The sequence below is a fragment of the Cibotium barometz genome, chromosome 36 (genome assembly GCF_041138505.1).
Source record: "Cibotium barometz isolate CiBa-2024 chromosome 36, ASM4113850v1, whole genome shotgun sequence".
NCBI classification, from domain to species: Eukaryota; Viridiplantae; Streptophyta; class Polypodiopsida; order Cyatheales; family Cibotiaceae; genus Cibotium; species Cibotium barometz.
This window is the reverse complement of record NC_141081.1, coordinates 31,165,575-31,193,529: the sequence shown is the minus strand read 5'-3', so window position 1 is coordinate 31,193,529 and position 27,955 is coordinate 31,165,575. Positions and strand designations below refer to the sequence as shown.

The 27,955-nt window shown below is 44.4% G+C and overlaps 1 protein-coding gene across 15 annotated transcripts in view; it reads left to right on the top strand.

Annotated features, from left to right (window-relative positions):
* Positions 1-27,661, top strand: part of LOC147617786 (uncharacterized) — a 74,623-nt gene extending 46,962 nt beyond the window's left edge. For 4 of the 15 annotated variants that reach the window (XM_086776035.1, XM_086776036.1, XM_086776030.1 and 1 more), the window contains 2 exons: positions 2,973-3,025; positions 25,623-26,068. The gene's annotated coding sequence lies outside the window, so the exon portion shown is untranslated. The other 11 variants (XM_086776032.1, XM_086776024.1, XM_086776031.1 and 8 more) reach the window with 8 other exon arrangements.
* Positions 27,662-27,955: the final 294 nt, after the last annotated feature.

Genomic DNA, 27,955 nt, shown 5'->3' with positions numbered 1-27,955 from the left:
TTGTGGTCTATGTTGATGACCTCATTTTTACATGTTCTTATTCTCTGAGGATCCGTTTAGTCATGGATGCTTTGGAGATAGAGTTTGAGGTGACGGATCTTGGCCTTTTGCATTATTTTCTTAGCTTTGAGATTTGGCAGACCCCTAAGGGTATTTTCTTCTCTCAACAAAAGTACACATGGGAGATACTTCACAGGTTTCAGATGACTGGATGCAGATCAATATCTTCTCCTATGGATACTAGTGAGAAGCGTTCTCTTCTTGATGCTTCTCCAGGGATTGATCAGGGACAACATCAGGTTCTCATCGGTTGTTTGGTTTGGTTGACCTACTCCCGATTGGACGCTTGTTTTGCAGTCATTATATTGAGTTCTTTCACATTCAAACCCCATCAGCAGCATTGGCGGTGTGCTCTGAGGGTTCTTTGGTACTTGCGTGGTACTTTGGACTTTGGCATCTTCTATGGCCAAGGGTGCACTCTTCTTGGATGGTCTGATTCAGATTGGGCTAGAGATTTAGATACTCGGCGTTCGACCACTGGTTGTGTTTTTTCGCTTGTGTTTCATGGAGCAGTAAAAAGCAACCTACTGTGGCGCTTTCCTCTACAGAGGCGGAGTATCATGCAGTTTGTTATGCTACATGTGAGGCGATTTGGTGGCGGAGATTATTGCAGTATATTCAGCATAGTTGGTTCATATCTCTCTCTCTCTCTCTCTCTCTCTCTCTCTCTCTCTCTCTCTCTCTTGCACTCTCTCTCAGCACACTCTAGTGCTTGTATGCTTCCGCATTGTGCACTCTTTCAAAGGGGGCATCAAGTGAAATACACATGTCCTCCGTGATGATTTGATGCAAAGTAGCCCAAACCTTTTGTTGTGCTCTATCCCTCTGGGGTGTATGGGGCTCTGCAGTAAGAAGGTGACAATAAAAGTCAAAGGCAATCCGCCTCACCATGGCAGGATCCGAGCGAAGTGTGCCCTTAGTATCCTGCAAACTATCTAACACCTTCTCTGCAATGAGATGGACCATGAGTAGCAAAGAAGTGTTTATTGCATTTGCCTCCCTTTTGAGTCCAAAATGACTCCTGGGCATGGTAACGATACTTCGCTCTTTGCTGTAGGGAGTGCTGAAGCTCAGCCCTAACGATACATAAGGTATTTGCCATCCATTGGGCATCCGGGTGCTTTTCATGTTCCCTTTGTAATGTTGATAACTTATGTCTGATAGCCCTCTCATGGCATTATGATTATTCTTGTATACTTTAGAGCACGCTCCCCCGTTTGTTCTGTGCATTTATCTAGGAGGTTTTCAGTTTCAGTTTTCTATGACAATGCCCATTGGGCCTTTTGTAAGAGGTAAATATAACTTTCTTTCTTTTCTTTTCTCTCTTTCTCCTAAGTAAGGCCATCCTGTGGTAAAAATCACTGGCACGCTGCAATGTGGAAGCCACACTCCCTAGGCCATCAGGAAAGTCATGAGATCTCCATACATCTATCACATGTTGTGAAAGCTCTGCATTTGAGTTGAGATGCTCAAGAATGCACACACGAGGAGTAGACCCATGGTATACTGGATCTCTAATACATTAAACCAATGATCAGATTTGGAGGTGCCAGATGCTATGAGTGTATGTCCTCCCCTATCAAGAAGCCAATTGTCAACATAGAAGCATGCATAGATGCAACATCCATCCCTCCTCCTATTAGACCAGGAAACGAGGAGAGAGGATGACCTCCTTTGAATATTATCCTCAAGCCAACAATCTCTGCCATGTATAGAATAAATTACTCCCAGGAGGCTCTCTCAAGTGGGTGCACCATACCCACTTGTCCTCTTGTTTGTGGGTTGCCAACAATCTCTGCCATGTATAGAAAGAATAAATTACTCCTAGGAGGCTCTCTCAAGTGGGTGCACCATACCCACTTGTCCTCTTGTTTGTGGGTTGCTCAACCATATTAAAATCACCCCCAATGATCCAATGATCAGCATGAGGGAGCGAATTAGTGAGGGCTTTCCAAAAGGAAATCCTCTCCCCTCTATCATTAGGTGCATACATGTTCAGAATACCAATGTGTTTTCCATCGTGCATAATGATAATCCACTGCACTCTAGCAAAACCTCGTCTAAGTAAACGTGCATAGCTAGCTCCAAAGGGAGGGCTGCTAGAAGCCAATCTCTAACGTGAGAGCGGGCAAGGTGAGAGCCGTAGACCCTCCCAATGAGAGTGGTCTTCATTTCATTGTCGATGTCGCTTTGGAGAATGAGAAGCTCGTCTTGTGAAAAATTGATAGTTCTCACGGCCTGTGGGAGTGGAGAAGGATTGGCTTGGGTAGAAGCCATAATGCCAATCAAGGGATGGGCGGCCGACTTGAACACAATAGGTGTTTTCCGTAAGCTAGTGTAAGCAACAGAGTGGGAGGGGCAGGAAGACAGGCTGGTTGGAATAGAAAGGAAGGCGGGATGATTGCAGAGGAGGCGGAAGTTGGGTGAGAAGGCAGGCAGGAGAGAGGACGTGCAGGAGTGAGGACGGGCAGGAAAGGGCAGACATTAGGTGGAAAAAGCTTAGGTGCAGGGAGGGGACTTGTGCAACAGTACGGGAAGTTTCCTTGATCCAAGCGCAAAGGTATTCCTAGTGAACCAATCTTCGGCTACAATGCCTCAAACATGAGAGGGGACCTTAAAATTGTTTGTAGCACCTTTTTGGCATAATTGGAAGAATTCTTAAAACCTCCACTTACATGTTGCCTACTTATTTTCGAAATTGGTCTCATAGCATCATCTCAAATGATAACATATGGTACTCACCATGATCCATCTCTGTTTAAATATGACATTTGATTATACATCTGCTTCGATTTCAGAGGTGGCTTCAACGTAGAAATGATTTTTTAAAAATCTGCAAACTTTTTGACTTTGCCCCTTTAAAATTTTATTGGGTTGTTCTATGTATCCCAAATAATGCTCAAACGGTGCAGGTCCGGCTGGTTTCAGGCATAGGGACACAGGCAGTGATGGGATGCCCCACTTGGTCAGTTCTTCTTTCAAGTCTCTTGTATTGTGATAAAGGCCAAGCAAATTATGTAGCCAGAGCTTTAGACAATATTAATGTTGTTGCTTTTGCCGCTAGGGTAAAAATCTTATTAGTGTAATCCCTTTCATGTTGTTCAATGTTGGCAGAAGGCTTTCTGTGTATTTCTTGTTTGTGCCATCATATTTCTACCTTTTTTTGACGATCCATTTACAGCTTACAGATTTCTTTCTTCTTCACCTTTGTATAAATGATTCTTTGCTTCTGATTGTACTTGGATATTTATGACATGTACTTGTTGGACATTTCGGACACTTTAGTTGTGAACACCCTCTTATTATGAGAACATAACATAGGGCCTTGTGCCTATATTAAGCATTGTACATGATGGACGTATTATTATAATACAATTATTGTTGTGCTGCTCCATCTCTCTATTGTTGGCTATCACATCTCTCTCTCTTTCTCTCTTTCCTCTCCTGTTGATGATGGATCTCCTCCATGAACCCCCCTCCATAGTTTTGGGATAGAGTGCATTATGATTATCCCCTGTTTGTTCTGTGCATTTACCCGCAGTTACTAGGTTTCCAGTTCCAGTTCCAGTTTCAGTTTTAGTTTCAGTTTCAGGTTTCTTTTTAGTTTTCAATGAAGATGCTCTTCCATGGATACTCGTAATCATCTTTTGTCTCATAGGCCCATTGGGCCTTTTGTAAGACATAAATATAACTTTCTTTCTCTCTCCGAGCATCATCTCCATGGCTTGAACCTCCATCTCCATCTCTTTTTGCACAAGATCTGCTCCTACACTCTCATCACAGACATCTTCCACCCACCATAGTATGAGCTCTGATCCTATGGATACTAGCATGGTATTAGAGCCAACCATATAACTAAAAGATAAGAGTACATACATAAAGGGAAAGTACTCTCCTATAATAACATACAATGGTTGGTCCATATGTCCGCTCTCGTTTTTGTTGCCGCCTTCACTGCAGGGTTTTTTCCCAACTCTACCTTTTCTCATCAGATCAGCCCCCTTTGCGTTTTCTCATCAGTGCAACCATCTCTCCTCCTACCAGCATTCTTGTGGGCAAGTAGCTCTCAACCATTATGGAAGGGAGTTGTGTTTCCATATTCACCAAGCAAGGAGGAGGAAGAGGGCATCACCATCAGCTCCACGGCATCTAGCACAGCCTAAAGGTAGCCCATATCAGGGCAGCAGTAAGTAACGCACATCAGATGTGCAGCAAAATGCACCTGAAGCGGCAGATCAAGGCAACACATAGAGGCAGCAAAAAACACAGCACAACTGGCTCAAAAACACAATGCAAAAATCGGGGGCTAGAGATAAAATTGATCAAATTCCTTTTAGGGTCTTCTAATTGGCGGTACAAGCTTTTCACGAGCAATTTTGAAGTCAAACGATCAAGTGGTTGATGAGAGCTGAGCAGATCATCAATTTCGGGCCTCCACTAATTGGATTCCAAATTGAGCATTAACGGGTACTTTGCCTTGGTCAATGGCCCAAGTGTGAACCGCTTGGCAACGGGGTTGAAAGAAGATCTTCATTGACATTGCACACCAGCATGGGGAGTTTTTCAAACTTCCAAAATCATTTTCTAGTTATGTATGAGTCAAGGGTTCTCTGCCCGGATGTCCCCTAAAATCTGAATATTTTGTAGTCATGGGTTCTCTGCCCAGGAAGTCTCCCAAAATCTGAATGTTTTGGATGTCTTTTTCGTGCACCCCCTCTCCCTCTCTCTCTCCCTCTCTCTCCCTCTCTCTCTCTCTCTCTCAGCACCATCTCCATGGCTTGAACCTCCATCTCCATCTCACTTTGCACAAGATTTTCTCCTACACTCACGTCATGGACATCTTCCACCCACCATAGGATGAGCTTTAATCTTGTGGATACCAACAATACCTTAGCAATAACTCTTTGATTTATCTAAATGGACCACATGATTTAGTTGCAAACTTTGCAACTCTGAGGTTTTGATATTCCCAAGCTTTCTATTATAAATCATATGGGAGAATATCCTGTCTCCAGATCAGCCAAATATTAGGCTTCAGCTAAACCAAATCTTTTCTACTACAGTCCACCTTCATGGGACTGTATGCGTGACTATATTCAGTCAATCTTAGGCTGCAGAAGGGTGCGTCTGATATAATAGAATGGCTGAAAACTGAAACCCATTGAAACTAAAAACAGAGTCAACTTTTGCTAGTAAGCTATCAGTATGTATGATTTACTTGAAAAGCTAGGAGAACCTACAAATTTTTATTTTTATTTTTTCTGCAATGCATGCAACACACTAGGTTGCTTTGCAAATCTACTTTCACTTCTAGAAATGACACCCCTACAAGATAAACTGATCCAAAACAGCTAGTACATATTGTATGAACAATGGTAGAGTTGCATGTTACAACAGCTTGCCATGACACATCATTGATACAGCTTTGGCCAAAGCCCTCTTGAGATTGTTACACTAGTCAAATCAAAAGATAGCCTAGTGTTGGTCAACGATCATATGGTGTAATCCTGTGGCACCCAAGGATTTGGTGCTGCTTGAGTTTGCTAGGTTATGATGCTGCAGAGCTGTGTAACAAGCATCTCAATTGGGGTGCCTTAAGGTTTGAGAATGGGTTAGGCTTGCCAGTCTTGTCAATTCTTGCACCACTTTCCCTGTTTTTATCCTTGTAATCATTATCCGAGTACATTGAATAATGATATTATAAGTCTCTATTGGCTGTTTGAAGTCTTTTGTCTCCAAGGCATTGGCTAATCCATGAATTGAAGCAATGCATGAAACCCCTCTCAAACGAGGTAGTACGAAAATACTCAGAGCTCACATGGGTATTTCACTTTCTTGAGGGATAGAATTTGGTTGACATTAGGATGGGTTACATGTGATAGATATATACTTGGGTGCCTGCCCGTTAGTCTTTCCCTAATTCAGCTCGCCAATCAGCCTGCCTAGCTCCAAGCTTCCCCAAACCTCGAAGCTAGTCTTGTGTGCGTATAGCACACGATAGATACACACCGTGCACATGACATACTCCCCTTCCTCTAAGAGCTCACTCCGGAGCTCACTAAAAAGCCAGGGTAATCTCTCTCAAGAGTAGTCAACGTCTCCCATGTAGCGTCCTCCTCAACACGATCCTTCCACTTGATCTTGTATTCCGTGATAAGCGTATTACGCAATCTTCTTTCACGAAATCCAAGAATCTTTTGAAGTTCGTGCGGAACAAATGTCATGTCCTCGACATCTATGATTTCTTGAGGAGTAACTAACTGGTATGTTCCACCCAGTACTTCCTTAAGTCTACTGACATGAAATACAGGATGAACTTTCACATGAGAAGGCAAATCCAATTCATATGCAACTGAACCAAACCTTCGTGTAATACGAAATGGTCCACAGTATCTAGGGGATAATTTCGGAGATCGACCTGTCCGTAAAGTCTCGGAATCTTTCGGAACTCGCAAATACACCATCGTTCCTTCAGAGAACTCTCTGGGTGAACGATGTCGATTAGAATAAAATCTGTCTCGGTCTTGAGCACTTCCTAATAGATTCCTTCGCAACTTGTAACATTTCTTGCATATATTGCAAAAAATTACGTGCTGCATCATGCTGAAGTTTTGATAATCCTATTGTAACAAGTGATCTAGGTTGAAAACCATACATTAGCATAAAAGGACTAAAACTTGTACTCGTATGCTTAGTACTGTTATATGCAAATTCTAACATAGGAAGATAATTCTCCCATGAACTCTGTCTTTTGGATACATATGCTCGAAGCATATCCTCCAAAATCTGATTCACTCTTTCAGTCTGGCCATCAGATTGAGGATGATCTGAGGAACTCAAATTCAAAGTTATTTCCAACTTCTTAAAAACAAGTTTCCAAAAATCACTCGTAAACTTAGAGTCTCTATCACTGACTATGTCTTGTGGTAATCCGTACAGTCTAAACAATTGCTCGATAAATTGCCGTGCTAATGGCGTAGCTGTAATAGTCTTCCGGGTCGGTAAAAATCTAGTCATTTTTGTCAAGCGATCTACCACAACCCAAAGAGAATCGTGGCCTTGATGTGTTCTTGGCAATCCGGTAATAAAATCCATGGAAATACTTTTCCATTTATTACCTGGGATTTGCAAAGGATGCAACAACCCAGCCTGTCTAAAGCATTCAGCTTCATTTGCCTGACAAATTTGACACTTGAGAACATAATCTTCTACATACCCTTTCATCTTTGGCCAATAAAAAGTGTGTTTCACTAATGATAGCGTCCTGTGTAACCTAGGGTGTCCAGTAGAAGGGGCGTCGTGACACTCCTTAAGAATCTTGGACCTAATGTCTGGGATCTGTGGTACACAAATTTTGTCATTACGGAATAGTAAACCATTCCGAATCATCCACTGGCCTCCTGGAGCCTGAATGGTAGACTGCTCAATCATTGAGTCTCGGTCAATCAATGAGCTCCCGTCGTGGATCTTCTACCAAAATGGACCAAAATAACTATCAATCCTGCAAAGCCCTCTCAATGACTGAAATAAGTGAGTAGAAATCTTGGTGAACGACAAAGTATTCACCTCTCTAATTCGACTAAGCGCATTTGCAACACTATTCATGGACCCTTTCCGATAACGGATCTCAAAATCAAAATCTTGTATTAACTCAGCCCAACGAGCTTTCCTTCCTCTCAAATCATCCGCATCACACACATACTTGATTGACTGATGATCAGTCAATACCACAAACTTGGAGCCATATAAATAATGTCTCTAAACCTTGAGAGCATGAATCACAGCATAAAGCTCCTTCTCAAGGATTGGCCAACGAGATTTGAGTGTCGTCTAGCTTTTTACTTTCAAAAGCAACTGGTCTACCATCTTGAAATAGAGCAGCCCCGATGGCATAGTCACTGGCATCAGTTTCAAGAACATAAGGCCGACTAGGATCGGGTAATGCTAAGATAGGTGCTTCCTTGACTTTATCTTTCAAAAGTCTGAAGGCCATATCCAAATCGTTATTCCAAGTGATAGGCTGATTTGACTTACGTCCACGACCTTTCAATAAGTTGGTCATCGGTAGTGTGAGCTGAGAGTACTCCCGCACAGATTTCCGAAGAAAAACAACAAAACCGAGAAAAGAACGAAGTTGTTTCACTGTTCGCGGTATAGGCCAGTCCAGAACCTTCTGAACTCGGTCATAGTCAATGCTCAATCCATCTCTAGTGATCTTGTGTCCCAAGTAAATGATGTCTGTCATAAAAAACTCATATTTACTTAACTTAGCATATAGTCGATTCTGTCTTAAAATAGATAAGACAATCGTGAGGTGTCTAACACGATCCTCAAGAGGACGACTATATATCAAAATATCATCCAGGAACACCACCATAAATTTTCCCAAATGTTCACGAAAAAGATCGTTCATCATTTGCTGGAAAGTGGTTGGAGCATTGGTTAACCCAAAAGGTAATACGAGAAATCGTAATGGCCATACCTAGTCCGAAAGGCAGTTCTTTCGACATGCCTTTCATGAATACGTATCTGGTGATAGCCAGTACGTAAATCTATCTTCGTGAAATATTTCGCTCCTGCTAACCGGTCAATCAGGTCATCTGATCTAGGAAGAGGATAATGGTTCTTAATTGTCAGCTTGTTCAATCTCTTGTAATCTATACACATTCTCCAGGTGTTGTCCTTCTTTCTCCTAAGCAACACATGTGATTTACTTGGACGGATCTGGCCCATCCTCAAATAATCTTCGAGTTGTTTAGCCAACTCATCTTTCTCAGCTTGGCTCATCCTGTAAGGTGGAATACTGACAGGATGGGCACTAGGGATCAAATCAATATGATAATCTACTGCCCTTTTAGGTGGTAAACCCGATGGCAGTTCCTTAGGAAATACATCTTGAAACGAATCAAGTATCTTCTGTAATTCTTTGCTTTCAAACACACTTAATTCATTGACATCCATAGAAGGTATGAGAAATGAAGAAAGTGGAATCAATACACAATGGAAAGTGGTATACAAAGAAGAATCCATTATATTTCCAAAATCAACTGTATTTTCAAGAGGTTCCTGAGAGGGATGTATACAATCACCTAAAATACTATACTGGGTGTTCCTATGCTGAAAAGAAAAAATATGACTAGACCAATCTATCTGGACTTGAAGAGTCTTAAACCACTTAATCCCTAATAACAAGTCTACATTTTCTAGGTGCATAACATAGCATTTCATAGTATCTTTGTAGTCCTGAATCCGGATTGGTAGCATCTCCATCTTTCGATCCCATACTTGCCTTTCCGCAGGTAAGCGTACCTCATAGGTATGATCGCTGGGTGTCGTATCAAGACTCAATTTCTACACAAGTTTGTAGTTAACAAAATTGTGTGAGCTGCCAGGGTCTAGAAGAATGTGAATTCTATGGCCATTCACTTCTCCATAAACTCGGAGAAGATATGCAAGCCAAATACTTTAGAGTTGAACAGACAATCAGAACATGTACTAGGGTGAGAAAGTACAGTAACTGACGTACCTGTTAAAGACAACTCCTTAGCTGCCTTTGGCTTGGGTCCTGCGTTGGTCTTTACACCCTTTTGCTTCGGGCACTCGTTATGCATGTGTCCTTTTTCTTCGCAGATGAAACAACGTCCCTCCTTCTTGAGCTTTAAAGCCTTAAGGAGTCGTTTCTTCTTCGCTGGTGTCGAACTTGGATTCTTCGAAGGTTTGTCCGAAGACTTTCCTTCAGTCGTGCTAGCCATAGGTACGGAGAACTTTCTTTTATGCTTGTTCCCCCGTTCGGTAACGGGTTTAGACTTGGAAGAGACCATTGTATCATCATAGATACGAGCTGAATGAATGGCCTCGTCCAATGTTTTGCATTTGTTATTTTTAACCTGTAAACAGTATGAGTCTGGTAAACCTGTAAACAGTATGAGTCTGGTAAACCAGCTACGAAAAACCCCAAAAGAGTAGTGGGATCTATCTTTGTAGCTTTCATCTGCAAGTCCCTAAACTTCTGGAGGTAGATCTCATAAGTGAGGTGCTGCGAGGTCATGGTCAAAGCTATAAACCGGGCAACAACATCATAATCATCCTCTTTCTTGAGGAATTTCTTCTTGAAAACGTCTTCAAATTGTGCCTAAGTTGTTGGCTTAGGATTGAGTTCCTTCCACCAAAGCAAAGCTTTGCCTGAGAGGAAACCTGCTGCTAACTGGATCTTTTTTCCATTATTATATGGATGAAACTGAAAATGGACCTGCCACTTATGTAGCCATGTGTCCACGATCTCCTTGGTACGCTGCTTTTGCTCGCCCCCGAACGGTTCCGGAGTAATGTTGGGGCCTAAAGCAGAGGCCAAGGTATCCATACCCGAAAGAGTAGAGAGGGTAGTGGTCAAGAGAGACAGGGAGTTTTGCAAGGCTTGCATCTGGGCGGCAATTTGTGCCTGACGTTCCGAAGAAGAAGTTTCGAGAGCAACTTTGAACTCTCGGAAATCTGATTTTAACACATAATCGTCAAAAAGATCGGCATCGGTATCTTCCGTAGCCGGCAAGCCTTCGCGTTCGACAAGGGGCTCCAACTCCGATTCTTGGGTCGACATCGTGAAGAGGGCAAGTGGAGAGAAAATTCGATCTTTGCACAATAAAAGTGCAAGTGAACTTGAGAGCTTGAGAGCTTGAAAACTTGAGAGATTTGTGGCAAGAAGCCCACTTAAGGGGTTTATATAATAGTCCCCAAAAGCTACTCGAGCTTGTGCACTTTAAAAAAAAGTTTAATCTAAAAAAAAAACAAAAGCACCCAAAGCGTCAAATGCTTTTTTTCCCCCCCTTGGAATCAGCGCCGCGGGCTTGCTGCTTCCGTCCCCTGCGCTACTGCCGTCACCGACCAAGCTATAGGCGCGTGCTCTGCGGTCGTCGGCCACCTCGCTGCCATCCACGCGTTCTAGCCAACGCTTATGCTTAGGCGTCCATGGCGGCCTGTGCCGGCCTGCGCCTAAGCTTGGCCGCTTGGACAAGCCTGGCCGCTTGGCTGTATAGGCCCAGGCGCCCGCCAGCCTGGCCGCCTGGCTACGTAGGCCTAGGCGCCCGTCTTTCTAACCGCCCGTGACTTCCGGTGGCCCACGTCCAGTACGCCAACGCCTGCCAGCTTTCACACCTCTCGCACGCTCTCTCTCTCACGTTCAACAAAAAAAAACGAACATGATTTTTTTTTTGTTTTCTCTCAACAGTTCATGCGACTGCACAAACACGAATCTTCAGCCTTCTTCTTGCAAAGCAAAACAACCCTACCATCTACCTACACCCTCATCACGTGTTTCTTTGATGAAAAAGCACATACTAACAGAAAAAAAACAGCAGCATGCATAACAAAACAGCAAGCTTCTTGAACACATACCTTTCTTTGACCTCATCTTCTCTACCTACCGACTTGCTCGTTCACACGAGGCACGCTCTTCTACCACTGTCAAATCCCCACCGGATCTCCTTGTGGAACGCTCCTGGTACGAGACTCGAAACTTGCAAACAAACAAACAACAAGAAGGGCATGCAGGCCTGACTCACCTCCCAACCATGACAGCCGTGGGCAAGCCCACAGTCTTGGTTGTCCCCACCGGGCCACGAGCTGAGCTAACTAGATTGACGTACCGACCAATCTCCTCCCCGAGACGTCCCATACTGTCACGAAGCTACCCTCGTGGGCCTCGAGATTGCTGCCGGCCTCGGCTGCGTAAAGCATGTGCACGTCTGCACTAGATCGAGGCTCCAGACCATAGAGCTCTCACAAATCTCGCGAGACTCTATATGACTAATGACTAGCCATCTGGCGTAGAGAGTGTCCCATCTGACCCTCGTCTGTCTGCCATATTGTCTGCAGAGAGACTCTTGCCTGACGCTTGCCTAGCTGCCCATAGATGTAGTCTCTTGGTTGCTTTTTACTTGTTTGTAATCCATGCTCAACCACCTAATCACGGGCGTGGTTGCCCATGTGCAACAGCACCCTAGCTCTTATCAGCACCCAATAGCAGCAACTCTTACATGCAAGTATAACAACGCCTAGTGGCCAACAACAGCATCAGTATGTCAGCAGCAGCATCAGCCAACAACAGGGGCAGCGGTACCTGGCGGCGGTGGCGGCGGCGCAGTGGCTGTGGAAGCGGCGCGGCGGCGGCGGCTTTGATGGCGGCGCCCGACTGTACCAGCGGCGGCGGCGCGGCTTTGTACCCGGCGGCGGTGCCCGACTGCATCGGGCAGCGGCGTCAGTACCAGCGGCGGCAGTTCCGACTCTGTACCTGGCGGCGGCGCGACGGCCCTGGCAGCGGCGGCACCTATACCAACGGCGGCGCCCGACTGTACCCGACGGCGCAGCAGCAGTAGCTGGTGGCAATTGCTGTACCTGGTGGCAGCGGTACCCAACTGCAGCGACAGCGTACCCATGTAGCCACGCCATGACCACACCCTCCAATCCACCACCTTCCCTTAAATAAAGAAGATGCGTTTTTCATAAAAACGCCAAAAGCAAGGTTTTCAAAAACGCATGCTTATTAAATAATAATATTTTTGTCTTCAAAGGTTTTAAAAACCTTAAGATTTTTGAAGATCCTTTTTGTCCCCTTTCACACTTGGGCTGGCCTCCAACATGGGTTTCCTTTTCACATTTAACCAATGCATGTCCACACTGTGTGTCCTGTGCCCGTGCCCGTGTCCACTTGCTCGTTGTCGACAGGGAAAGACACAGGCTCCTAACAAACCCCCCTCTTGAAAAATAGCAAGCGTCCTCGATTGCACTCAATAACACAGTAAGGCATCCAATGAAGAAAGAGTCCCCATGTGACCAAAGCAATGCCCATCTTGTGCATCTGGGTGCTGAAACAATCATCCTGAACGATAAGGTCACATTGTCACATCGAAGTGACTAACAACTCTTGCTTGTTCCTTCAGAACCTGCAACAAAAGTCTAAAATCAAGTGGAAACACGTAATCTGTGTTAGCCAAAAAATAAATCCATGCATCATTCTACATATGACAAACATATGCATGACACATATATGCATTCGCAAACAAGATGCTCCTCAAGATGCTCTACCCACTCCACAATAACAGTCTCAGGGTTGCTTGCAAGCCTTACACCCATGGGTATCCCTGTAGGACCCACGACTGAAGGTACAACATGAGCATATGAAAGCACTCAATGCATCTAAACTATATATCCACTAAGTACTTTCCACATATGTCCCTCTTGATGCTTTACACACTCTACTTATGGCCATCCCTCAGGAGCCACACTCAGTGATACACCATGAACATGGTAAAGTACCTGATGTATCATACCAACATACTTGCATCTCATCCTGACACATCCAGAGTATTGCCCAATGTATTCTCAAGGGTACCAAGATCCAATGGCACCAGAATACCATAATATCTCGGAAAGTGTATGCATACATGCACAAATAGAGTTCAATCCATATATCAATGAACCAAACCAACTCTAGGACTGCTCGCAAGACTTATGCCCTCCATAGAGTCTCGAAGTGTTAGGTCAAGTTGCCGCAGCCTTTGAGCTTAACCAAACCATGCCATTCCAAAGGAGACCAACTCCACAAATAGCATCATCTCAAACTCCAATTGACCGATCCTGTGGTCAAGAACAGCAAGAACCATATGACAAAGATCAATGTCCCAATCTTCCTCAGTCATACCTTAGTTCCAAAGGCAAAAACCATCTCTGTTAACCATATGCACAAAAAGGATGCCCGACACTATCATCCTTGCACAAAGTGTGGGTGTGGATGATGCCCGACCAAATGAAGTGGATCATCTCGACGGGTAGTGTGATGGAGCCATCAATGGTCGCTCTACATCTGGTCTGCCAGATTTGCCAAGCAGCAATGCTGCTGATAAGCTCCCATCTCTCACTCACTCCATTCTTCACAGTCCACTGGGTGTGGCCCAGGACAGAGGAAGCAAGAATCGCCGAGATCTGAACATGTATGAGCTGCACAGCCAGACCTAAGCCATCCACACCTTATAAAGAAGATGGCGGGTCCACCTCCATGGCCCGATTAATCACGCCATCTATAACGAAGTGGAGAGTGCTGGAATCAAAAGTGAATAGCTTGAAAATCCTCCACCAAACCTATAGGCAATCTCAAAGAAATTGCCGTTGGGTCTCCACTAGAGCACCACATAGGCTGCACAAGGACGGCCATCCTGCGATGGCTAACCATGTGCCAACCACAAGTACTGCTCCCGACAAACATGCAAACCAGTGTAGTGGCTTCCTATGAGGCCACCGAGAAGGGGAGGAGCTGGAGGTCCACAATTGTTAGTTGATAGCTGATGGCAGCCTCAGACGGGGTAGATGGAGTAGCTGCCATGGAGTTCTCCGAAGGGGAATGCAAAAGAGCACCAACCAAACTGCCGATAAGAGAAACACTAAAATAGCTAAAACATAAAAACAGAGAAAAAACAAGCAAAGAGAAGGACGTAATGGATGGAGAAAGGCTAGGCTGAGGGGTGGGCTGTGAAAAGGCATGGGAATTAGGAAGAGGGGGGAGGGGGAGGGGGGGTGGGGGTGTGGGTGTGGGTGTGGGGTGTGAGTCAGTGTTTTTGGGTGGGGGGAAATGCCAAAGGGCGCCGACCAAACTGCCCGTAAGAGCAACACTAAAATGGCTAAAACAGAAAACAGAAAAAGAAACAAGCAAGGAGTGGAGGCAAAAGGCTAGGGGTGGGCTGTGAAAGAGCATCACAGGTTGTAGGCCCAAAGCACAAACTGTAGAAGGCTGGAGACAGTTAGATTATTGCTGAAAATGAGCACGAGGGAAGCCCATAGATGCTTACAAGCATAAGAGACTGTTGCTACAGCCAATGACCTCCAGTTGATATGCAAGAATGAGATGAAAAGTGAGGGGAAGGGTGAGCACCCTTATATATATCCCCCCCAAAGAACTAGTTGGCCAGCTGTAGCAGGCCGACAGCTGTCCAGTAGCATGAAATGCTATAGAATGCCTTTAAAAATGGTAGAAAAATGCCTAAATAATATCTGCTAAATATGCAATGCAGAGTCTCATAAAATGACTAGTGCAAGCAATTAAAGGTGTATGTAGACCCTCTGGAGATGATATATTCCAACAAGATGTGTAAAGGCGCAAGAAGGACACAAGGAGAGAGGGGACCTCATCACAATCAGTCGATGACAATTTATGGCCTACCTCCTTGTGTCAATCATAAAATTGGGCTGATGCTGAAAGTGTCATTAGAAAACTTTGTCAGCTTATTAGGGAAGGATGAAGTTGCTCAACAATTTCAAGAATATCTCCAAATGGGTCATGTACAACCAAATAGTCTCGTGGGGTGCACCAAATAATTCTAGAAACGTGGAACTGTGTGTTTTTGCGCAAATTAAAAGGTCTTAGCAAGTTGACTATTAAGAATTAAGTATCCAGTTCCGCGCATGGATGATTTAATTGATCCATTATATGGAGCAAAATATTTTACTAAGATCATAGTAGTCTCTAATCTCTCCTCTAGGCATGTTTTCTAAGCCATCAGACTTAAATTCAAGACACTGTTGTCACCATAATTTTAATCAAGAACCTATAGAAGCATGTAAGGTCACTACTGATTCATATTCTGGTTTGCTTTGCACAACAGACTAATGATTTTCTGGTCTCTTCCATATACAATGTTGTGTCGTGTCATGTATCTTAAAAGCCTAGTTAAGTCAAAAATGTTTCAGTTTATGTGTGTGAGCATCTATGTGGTATGCATGAACTACATTGCATTTGGTTGTGTGCGTGCGTGCCCGCGCGCGTGAGAGAGAGAGAGAGAGAGAGAGTTAGTTATATTGAACGTCTTCAAAAGAACCATAAGGTCTATGAGACATAAGGGATTACAAAGATTATGTGTTACAAAAAACTGGTAAACTGACGAAAAAGACAAAATTGCCTAGTTAAAGCCCCAAGGCTTTGGGCCTTGGGGCATGAGTACATCATGTAGCTGGTGTGTCCATGGATACATCCACTGCTAGGGGGCGGTTCCTATACCACTGAAGTATGTCCTGATCTGAAGCTGTTGTGTGTAGGGTTTGCACCTGGGTTGGTGTGGACGTCGGGCCTGTCGGATGTTACGAGCCTGTGTTTTTCCCTATGGACAACAAGCAGGTGGACACGGGCACAGGACACACAGTGTGGACATGCATTAGTTAGATGTGAAAAGGAAACCCATGTTGGAGGCCAGCCCAAGTGTGAAAGGGGACAAAAAGGATCTTCAAAAATCTCAAGGTTTTTAAAACCTTTGAAGACAAAAATATTATTATTTCATAAGCATGCGTTTTTGAAAACCTTGCTTTTGGTGTTTTTATGAAAAAAACATCTTCTTTATTTAAGGGAAGGTGGTGGATTGGAGGGTGTGGTCATGGCGTGGCTGCATGGGTACGCTGTCGCTGCAGTTGGGTACCATTGCCACCGGGTACAGCAGCTGCCACCAGCTACTGCTGCTGCGGTGCCGTCAGGTGTACTGGCGTCGCCGCCAAGTATAGTCGGGCGCCGTCGCTGGTACAGGTGCCGCCGCTACCAGAGCCGTCGCGCCGCCGCCAAGTACAGAGTCGGAACTGCCGCCATTGGTACAAGCACCGTCGCCGGGTGCATTTGGGCAGGTTATACTTGCATGTAAGAGTTGCTGCTGTTGGGCGCTGATAAGTGCTGATGCACATGACCTACACCAGGGTGCTGTTGCACATGGGCAACCAGGCCGGTGATTAGGTGGTTGAGCATGGGTTACTAGCAAGTAAAAAGCAACCACGCGACTACATCTATGGGTAACGAGCAATGGGTAGCTAGGCAGGCGTCAGGCAAGAGTCTCTCTGCAGACAATATGGCAGACAAACGAGGGTCCGATGGGAGACTCTCTACGCCAGATGGCTGCATGTGTGGAAGCAGTCAGCGTGGATCTCTCTCTCTCTATCTCTCTTGAAAGAAGGTGAGCTGAAGGAGGCACCGAGGGGCTAACAGCCAAGGAGTCTCTCTCTCTTTCTTCGCAAGGAGGTTTTGTTTACGAGATTGGGATACAGAGGATCAAGCTACATATGCACAGGATGATGTTCTTGGAAGAGATGTGTGTTGCTCTTCATCTTGGACTTATGTGTATTCAGGGATGGCTTGACACATCCTCTATCTTTCTCTCTCTGAGTTTTTGGCATCCTGATTGATGGTGCATATGAGGATTTATCTGTCATGGAAACAGGACATTAGTCTTTCGTAAAGAAACAGGACTTTGGTATCGGGGATACAAGCCTATGGTTTATGGATACAGGTCTATGGTTTATCAAATACAGTTCTTTGGTTTCGTGAGGAAAGCATGTCTTTGGATTCATGTGAACAGGTTATAGTTTTCTCGAGGTTACATGCAGGCTGTGATTATAAGGACATATGGTTTGGTACAACCCTACTGCTGTTTGGGAAAGGGTTGTGAGATCCATGGTTGAGATGGAGAAGACGACCTTTTCAAGCAGGGAGATATTGTACAGGTGTGCCTTCCCTATGGAATGCTTTGCTGTAGTAACGAGAGTTCTTATTTGGAAAGTCCTGGGTGAAAAACTAAAAGGGATCCTATTGGTAAAGGATTCGATAAGTTGTACTATGTAGTCATTTTTGATCAAGTAAAGAAATACCGCAAGGGGCGCCACTGCGTTTTGGGGCCAATCGGTATCCTTGTACTATTTGCAGGAGCACTCTAGCTCCCCTGTTTGTTTTCCTTTTTCAGGTTCCCATGGGTGATGAAGTGTTTTGTGTGCGAGTGTTTGTTTCACCGCCCGTCAGATTTCTGAAGGCCGGTTTCATGGTTCCATCGCTGGGATATCGTCGACTTCCTCAAGGAGGCGAGCCCGTGGTTGTCACATCAAAAGCTACAACATGAGGAAAGTGAAAAGGAAGTACAGGAGACAGTGCAGGATTGATTGTCTTTGCCTATATGAGGTGAAGAGCAAAAGCTAAAGATGAAGCTCAAGAGAAAAGACACCAAGGACAAGAAGTAGTCAGCCAGGAACAAGAAAGCAGTTGAAGTGTTATGGTGCAAGATATGGGTTGATGGCTATGACTTTTGACACTTTGACACCAGTGGTATCTTCATAGAGGCTTCATGGGTTCGGAAGGCAACTTCTTTCTATGTTTAGCAGTGGTGATCTACTATGCTTCATTGGGGACTTGTGCGTACCACTTGGGTGGAGGGCAAGCAGGTTTTGGGTGCCTGAGGATGTATCAGATGAGGCTCAGACGGAAGCGGAGGAACTTGATGAGGTTCTTATTCCCGAGCAGATACTGGCACATAAGGAAAGAAAGGTACGAGATAATGTTTCCCGTTGCTATCTTGTGAAGTTTAAAGAAAGGTACGAGATAATGTTTCCCGTTGCTATCTTGTGAAGTTTAAAGAACTATTCACTGATGGATGCGAAGTGGATGGAGGAGGGTGACTTAGCAGATTCACCTAAGGTATTGCAGCTTTATCTTGATGCTTTTGAGTTGGAGCCGACTCTTGCGACGGTTCATTGAGGTTCAGCAGAGCATGGGTCTGGAGCATTGCCTGATGCTCAAGAGGGGGGTAGCACCTCCGCTCCCTTGTTACAGACAGGCTCAGTTTTTCATATAGAAGTCGCTTGGTGACATCTTTGTATTCACCCGAGGTACCGAGGCTGAGAGTACATCTGGTTATGGGACTTCTATGGTATTGTGTACTAGTCACATGAGATGGTAAAGTTGGGTATGGTTCACAGTCGGCCACACCATGAACTATAACTGCAACTATGGATAACTCTGTCTACACTTATGGAATCTGGGCTGCTTCCTCGCATGTGCACGTGGGTGGGAGGGTTTTTTTTGGAGAGAGGGGGGGGGAGATTCTGCCATGAAGCGCCGCAGCCAGCCAGCACACCAAGAGCCACACGGTAGGCCAAGCCTTGTGATGAATTTCCCGCACTCAAGCACCAAGGCCGCGCTAGCCTCTAGGTGACATCTGGCAGCATACAAAACACTGCTCCTCGGGCAATCCAGAGAACAACACCCATTGGAAGAAATGTAACCATCTAGCTAGGGATTGCGACATGCTGAGGGAGGTTCTCCAAAGAGCCGATGAGCACACGAAGGGAGGGCTAGAAACCTTGCTGCCCTCCCAATGGAAGCTGGCTAGTGCCGGAAGGGAGGAGGCAACCTAAGAATCTGGCGAAGGGAATGCCCAGTCACTGGGAGCAGCGTGTGGTATCCTAAGGGAGGCTGTAGAATTGAACAGAGACCATGAATCCTGTAAATCCAGCTGGCCACTCTCAGAGGGAGGCTACAGAGATGGAGAGATTGGGAAAAGCAACACAAGGGGCCTGAAGCCTCCTTTCCTAGCATCTCTCTCAAACCTGCCTCCAGTGGGCCGAGACCCTCAACAGGTCCCACAGCTCCAAGCACATGATGGGAAGGAGTGGCGGCCCCAAGGACAGTGAGCCCATTATGAGCATTTGTCCCTAGATATCCCAGTGGAGCCAGTAGAGGATATTGCGGGACAAAACCAGGTTACGAATCTGGGGCCGCCACTTTCTAGGTCCCATCTTGGTCTTACTCCCACCCTCCAGCCCTTCTCCCATCTTCATGAGCTTCCCTTGATTGCTGCGCTTTGATTGCCCTTGCACCCTTGGCCTCTTCGCGTCAATCGCAAACCCCCCCCCCCCCCCACCCCCCCGGCGTGCGCGCTGATAAAAGTGCCTTGGATGCCTTCCAGAGGAGTGGGTCCACTTGCCGCCCCCCACCTTCCTTGGCTTGGGTACATATCTTGGCAATATTCCTTGAATCTGATTGGGATAGTCATTTGCTCCTCCCTAGTCTCTACTGGAGTCATCTAGAGTGGCACATGGGTTATGGGACACCGGGTGGATTATGTTTTCTTTAGATGCTTCCTATTCGATTTCTGTCCCTTGGTGGATGTGCTGGTGCCTTTCGTCTTGTGTGTCATTTTGCACCACTTTTGCCTTTCCTCATAGATGTCAAAGTGACGGTCTTCTACTACCCTCAGAAGTGTTGGCCTTGAGTAGGAGTGGGACAGCACCTATGTGGACCACACCCTCAGGGACTAGGCTATTAGGATTTCGCACTTGTTTGGTGACCTTAGGATCCTAGGACCTAGAGGCAATCGGCTAGACTTGGTGGATTTCTCAGACTTCTGCTCTGGCTGCACCTCCTTGATTGTATGCGTGGCACCCCTATATAGGAGCTTTCTGGATAACATCTTATCAAACATGAACAAAGCATGCTGTTCCAAATTTGATTGATTCACGGGTTGAAGCCCTGCTTTGGACTTCCTCTATTTCTCCTCATCAGAAAGCTAGCAATGTGCAGCTGTACCCTCTAAGTACATACTTGCATGACGTACTTGGAAAATTCCTTATCACTTAAAGTTATGTCAACATGTGAGATGAAAGACATGACTTCTGAGGCATATGCATGCACATGTTCTTGTTCATTCTGCTTCACCCAATCCCACTTCTTAAGAGTATTCTTCAATGCATTAAGAGGCAAGAACCGATAAATCTTTGATTGAAGTCATCCCATGTACTCATAGGAGTACCTGATAGCTTTTCCAAAAGCTAGCAATAAGCAGCTGCACCCTCTAAGTACATACTTGCATGATGTACTTGGAGAAGTCCTCGTCACTGAAAGCTATGTCAAACTGTTAGATGAAAGACATGACTTTTAAGGCATCAAAGTCACCATGATAAGTCTGAAACTGGCCTTGACCTTGCTATGGTGCTCAATGTCATCATGCTTTCTCTTGCCCCTATCAACCAATGGGTGATGCTCATAACCATCCCTGGAAAGGTCAATAGGCATTTTGCTCAACCATGATATGCATGAATGTCCCAAAAAGAAACAATTCCCACTGGTGGATTAATTCAACTTTGAATGCTGAAATTTTCTCCATATCAAATTGAATATCGAGGCGTGTGTTGCATAAGTATATAAGGCAGCCCACTGCTTGGCTGTAAACACTCATATCAAAAGGCTCTCCAACATCATACATGCTCAATTTCAGCCTTGGCTCTATCGGAGTAGAGATGGGCTTACAATCTTGAAACCCAAATTTGTGCAACAGCTTTTGAATGTACTTTGATTGGTGTACACTGTACATAAATCCCAACATCTGTCTGCTGAAATTGTATGCCCAAAAAATAATGTACAAATTTGTCATCTCAAATGACGTTTGTAATTCAACTTTGAATGCTGAAATTTTCTCCATATCATTCCCAGTTAGCAACATGTCATTCACATAAAGAATGAGCATAATCAAAGTGCAATGATTCTCTTTCACATAGAGGGTGCTCTCTGTTGGACTATTGCGAAAATCTGCGTGGTCAAATAAGGATGTATCTTCTCATACCAAGCTCGGGGAGCTTGTTTGAGACCATAAAGTGCTTTTCGAAGCTTGCATACTTTGTTTTCATGACAGTTGTTATTGTGCTAATTCTTTCTATCTTTTTCTGAGCGTTTGCCCTTTCAACTACTTATTTGTTGTACTAATTCTTTCTATTTGCTACTTTCCTTAGTGCTAGGCTTCATTATGGCTGAGTCTGCTCTGCATCTTTGAAGGTTTGACAGAAACTCAGTACGAAGGGCTTTATGAGAATATATGCTCTTATGTGTGTGTGTGTGGAGTGCGTGTGTGAGAGCATATCTTGATACGGAGTTCTACACCCACTATTGGGCATTGACGACGTTAGTGGGGATGTCGTAGTATCTAGTCCATACTATGCATAATGGAGTCGATAGATAAATAGTCTTGTGGATTGACTACCTCGAGTATATAACATGCACGTTTCTAAGAGGTGAATTTGGGCATGTTTATGGATTCTTCTAGGTATATATATATACATGTGCATAAGCTATACATCCAAAAGCTCTTAAGTGATCAACTTTAGGTTTCCTTTTGTGCCAGGCCTCATATGGCGTTATGGTTTTCAATGCTTTGGTAGGGCATCTATTCAACACATGTGTAGCACACATTATTGTCTCCATCCAGAATTTGTGAGGCAAGCCTTTGCCTTTAACCATGCATCTAGCCATTTCCATCAAAGACCTGTTCTTTCTCTCAACAACAACATTTTGCTGAGGAGAATATGACATCATGCATTGATGCTTTATGCATTTTTCTGCCATAAAAGCTTTCAAAGCAATAGACATGTTTTCCAGTTTTCCCCCCTCAATCTGTACGGAGGGTTTGCACTTTGTAACCTGTTTGATTTTTAGATTGTGTCACAAAATGCTCAAAACATGCAAATACATCTGATTTTGCTTTCAACGAAAACACCCAAGCAAATCGGTTACAAAGTATAGATGCTTTCCAATAGATGGTGTCCGCATAGGACCACACATATCACTGTGCACAAGCTATAATTTCCGGACAGCCCTTGTTGATCCATCTTTTGGGAATGCATTTCTGTGCATCTTACTCAATATGCACCCTTCACATGCATGTTTTGGTGGCAGTTCTACATGAGGCATAGCCTGTACCATTTTATGCCTTTGCAATAGCATCAAACTGCCATAATTTACATGCCCAAACCCGGCATGCCACAATTTTGCCTCGTGCATGGTAGGTGTAAGAGTGGTAACCACTTGAGCATTATGCTTTCTCCTGTCAAACCTGTCAAGCTGATATAACCCATGGTACAATGTGCTCGAAGCGACCAATGCATAGCCACATTCACGGTCTTTCACTGTGCATTTGTCGTGCTCAAAGTTCATTGCATATCCTCTTTTAGCAAAAGAGGAGACAGACAACAAGTTCCTAATCCCTGTCACGTACAATACATCTAGGAGACATAAGTTTGCACCATCTGCTGTTGTGAGTATCACCTCACCAACACCTTGAACCGGATAAGAAGAATTGTTACCCATTTGCCTTCAAGGGCAGTCATAAGCTTCTTAAACGAATTCCTCTGTGAGGTAATGTGTTTAGCAGCACCACTATCAAAATACCATGTGTCGTGTCTTTCATTGACACTAAGAGATATATGCTCTACTGATGCATCATAACTGCAAGTAAGAAAAGTCCACTCATCCTGCACAAATTTATTGATGCATCATCTTTCCCTGCAGGTGACGAAGAAGAATCTATAGCCATGCCGCTTTCCTTTTTCTTCTCCTTTGCAAGCCTTTGTCTGTACTCATTCAAATAGTGATTTGGCTTTTTGCAGTAGTGACAGTTTCCCTTTTTTCTTGGGCTTGCTGGCATCATTTTTAGCCCTTTGTGAAGGCTGTCCCGAATCAGCCTTTGGCTGAAAATTTCTTTTGGCTTTACCCTTGCCCTTGTCTTGGGCAACAAAAGCCCCATCACTGCCACGCGTGACGAAAGATTTGTTCTTCTGATTCTGCTCTTGCTGTAGTAACAAGCCAACCAACTCTTCAAACAAGTTTGGTTCTGGTTTCCCTGCATAGATAGAGTGAGCAATGTGTGGAAGTTCAATAAGTTTCTAGCGGAGATGATAGTGTCCTAGAAACCAGCTCCTCCTCAGAAATGACCTCATCAATATTGAGCAGCTGCTCCGGAAGATCCTGGATCTTCGTAAGATGATCAACCATACTATCACCATCATAGTCCAAATTCTCAAGCTCTTTCTTGAGATATGTAACCCTGGTTTCATTCTTTGCCTAATACATGGTTTCAAGTACATCCCAAGCTCACCGTGAGGTCCTGCAAGACCAGATATGCAAAATGATTGATCGCTTTATTGACAAAGCAATCAAAGCCATCACTTGGGCATCGCAAGTATCCCATCTCTTTTGCTCTTGTGAGGGAGGAGTAGGTACTGCTAGTTGTTGAGCACCACGGCGAGGCGTGTTAGGTGCTATGTCAACAGGGCGTACATCTTCACTTGACACATAACCCCATAATCCTTTGGCCACGAGAAGATTTTGGACCATGAAACTTCAGAGGGAGTAATTACTACCATCCGATTTGTCTTCTTGGGACAAAACCCCGAATATATCGGTCATATTTCCAGCCATTTGCTGAAATCTCTTTACCAACAGATATGCAAACACGTGCAACCAAATATGATGTAAAAAGCACCTACAGGCAAACTCCCAAACGCACCGGAGTGCAATGCCAGGCAACCACAAAGTCCTGTGCAAATGTTTTGCCCCAAATACGAGGCTGCAATGCTAAAAATGCCAAATTTTTAAGCACCAATGGGCTGTCTATGTGTCAATTGCACATAATTCACAAAAGCCCCAAAAATCTGTGTACCAATGAGCTTTAATTGTGTGATTAAGCACTGATTTTCTGTCTTGTAACTGCAATTGTGCAATTAAGCACAAATTTTTGAAGAATCCCCAAATTTCTCTGAGCCCTGCACCAAAATGTTGTCCTGCACTACTGCTTGCACCTGATTTTTTGCAATGAAGCAAGCAATTTACAAAAGCTCTGTGAACTGAACCAAAAATCGGTTACCTGTATGGCTGGAACCCTGATTTTGCAGAGATTGCAGACTGTAGATGTGCAGGCATGGCGATGGCGGGCTGTTGAAGAAGTGGCGATGTGCAGATGGCGATGGCGCAGTATAGCAACCGTGCGCTGCAGACGGCGACGGTGCAATGGGTCTATGGTGCTGGTGGAAACTCAGTGACAGCTAGAACTGCAGGGGTCGGCGGCGATGGCGGGCTGCAGTGAACGAAGGTGACTTTTTAGGTGGAAACGGCGGCGACTTCTGGGAACCGGTCTGAAGCGGGGACGTTGCTGGACAGCTGACAGCGACGGACGGCACAGGCTGTTGGATGGAATAAGGCCACAAGTGTGGCTGAGCTCCACCTACAAGCGCCTCCCGTGAGTTGGGCAGCGGTGGTTCTTTGGCAGTAGCACTGCTTGAAACGGGGCGGCAAGGGGCGGCGATAAAATGAGGCGGGTGGCTGAGTGCAGGCTCCGGAATGCGGGCGACTGTGGCGGAGGCAACGGAGCCAGACGGAAGTGCACAGTCATCGACGGAGCTGCAGGCGCAGACGGGAACTCCGCAAGCAGGGGCAACCTGGCTCTGATACCACTGTTAGGGCTAGGGTTCCGTAGGCAGGTAGACACAGAGAATCAGCAGCAGCAAGTAAACTTGAGATGGTGATTGATGGTCACACAACATGGATTGCTTGGAATTGTGTGGAGCTAGGGAGTTGACTCCATAATATCAAAATGCAATAATAACGATGGTGTCCTTTCACACCAAATATCCAAGGGAAAAACCCAAAGGGAGAAAAGTGCCCTGGGTTAGCCCATGTTCACATGTGGCACTACTCATAGCATATATGCCAGTACTTCAGTCTGAAGAGGTAATAGTGGTGCATCCAAACTGTAGTGGAATGGGGGCATGTGATCCATATGAAGCCCGCACGCGCGCGCGCGCGTGTGTGTTGGAGAGAGAGAGAGAGAGTGGCCTGTGAGCCTTGGAAGTAGGGTGCCCTCGCTGTCCTAAATTTGGCAGTTTCAGATTGCTTGATTGATTTGATTCCTTGTTTTTTGCAGTCACTGATAGAAACTATTTATTACTTGCAGCGTTGGAAGCTGGCAGATAATATACGGCTGTGAAAACATATATGTTGATGTGGCAGACTTCTATTGGTGTAAAACTGTTATTTTGTCTACTTACTTTAAGACAAATATGAAGACAGTCATTTCAAGTTTAGGTTGTAGGAAGGAGCCAAAGGGTATGGCAGACATGCTTTGTGCTGGAAAAGAGGTGTTTGTGTGTAGTTGAATGGTAGGACAGTTTTAGGTATGTGTCAAGTATTTTGGATCTGGTTGAAGAAAATAGTGTAGAAGCAGACTGCATAGGTTTGAAAGTATGGTTTGGGGCACAGGCTTTGTGCTAGAAGCACCCTTTCACCCTTTGTACTATATTCTTATGTGTGAGCTGTATATCATCCCACGAGTTTTTGTTCCAAATGGTGGTCCCTTGTTTCATGTAAGCATGGAAATTTTGTCAAGGTCCCTTTCCATTTCTATTATAAGGGCTGTATGGTTAGTTCTCGGAGTAGTTCTCCTGTACATTCTTCATGCTTATCAAAGCTCATCAAAATGTACCCTTTTATTTAAAGTTACACAGGTCGTTTGTTTACTTACGAAACTCCATGTGAGTCTTGGAAGAGTGATGCAACTATTTACCTTTTTGGATCTGCGTATTATCTGGACGGTTGAAATGGCTTGCAGCTAGTCACCAGATGTCTTTTCTCTAATGTGCATAAGAGAGCAACACAGGAGTGTAGACCTTTACGGATCGCATGTTTTGATCAAAAACACAGCTTTTGTACTGGTTTAAACGATTTACAATTTCTTCTTGACAAAGTACTGATTACAGTGGGCCATTTATTGGTTGGATTCAGTTCTTGTAACACCTCGTTTACTTGCAGCAGGGGTGTAAATCTAGCTTTATGCATGCCCCGTGACAGTTACAGATCTCCTTTTCTCAGCAAGTTGTAAGTTACACATCTTCGAATTTGTAATTTGCAAGCCTTAGAGCCTTGTTATCAATATGCTAGCTTTCTAAGGCAGAAATGATTGGCAATCTCCAAATGATGCTACTTGCCCGTCTTGATCTCACTACGCAAATCCAGCTAGCAGTTGAGGGACTATTTGGACAGGAAACGGCTTAGTGAGGTCAGTTAATGGCTACTTAATGGCTCTTCGCCATTACTTGGGATGGTGAATTGAGATAACAGCTGGCTTGTGAGGCCAGCACGCAACAACCCAACATAGGGAACTATGTTTTTTGTGAGTAAGGGTAAGAATATTCACAGCAATCAGTACAATAAATTATACCATCTAGTTAAAGCTAGTTTCGTGCCGGCTTAGATATCCTGCTTAAGACTATTAGATATCCTGCTTAAGACTAGCCAATAACCATGCTTATCCTTTTGTTCCGTTTTGTAGCAGCTCAATGAAAATTCCAAGGCCTTGGTGCACCTGTAATAATGGACCAGCCCTCCTGGTGGCTATAAATTTATCCATAGTGGGTTGTCACTGGCGCCGCATCGCAACGATTTTCAAGCCTTATTTTATTCAATTTGGAATATTTATTTGTATGAATGTAGAGCTCAAAACGCATAGAGTGGAAAACTAAAATAAAGGAAAAGTGAACCCCTCCATTGTGGAGGAGATTGTGATACATTGACATCTTCTGTCATCTGCGCTTTTTTATTGGAAGATGATTGTCACAACTGTAATGAGGGATGCTCTACCTCAATTTCTTTAGCTAGTCTCAAAGGGTGATCGACTACCTCCAGTTCTTTAGCTAGTCTCATGGGGTGATTTATTTTTGTCAGCATAGGATGCCAATTATTCATTGATGCAATTCTCTAAAAGAATGGACATCCATTGCGCCTACACTCTATCACGATGTGTGATGCATGTAGAAGGCTAAGAAAAGTGGCGATGAGGCTCATAACATATGGATGTTCAAGCTATAACAATGGTGACGATGAAGCCAATGAATCACTTCACGATACTGTATATATTGTTTGTTTGTTTTTTTCGAAACGAATCCTAGAGCTTTTGGGGTCCAAATTAGAATAGCTTACTATGTTTCCATCGGCGGATTAGTTGGGTTTCCTTTCAAACTCATGTTTTGTTACTTCTTAAATTAATTCAAGTGAGAGCTTTAGATGACGAATTTGTCTTGGACATCTATGATTCGATTAGTTGATAAGTAAAGATCCTATTTTTACTTCATGTTGAATTTCACTCTTAAATCGTGTTCTTATGTTGTTGTTTCAATCTCGAGATTGTTGTCCTCTGACGTTAAATTATCTCAATGTGATAATATATAAATTCATTTTTCTTAGATGTGTTAGATATCAATGCTCCACCCTCATATTATACCCACTAGGTAG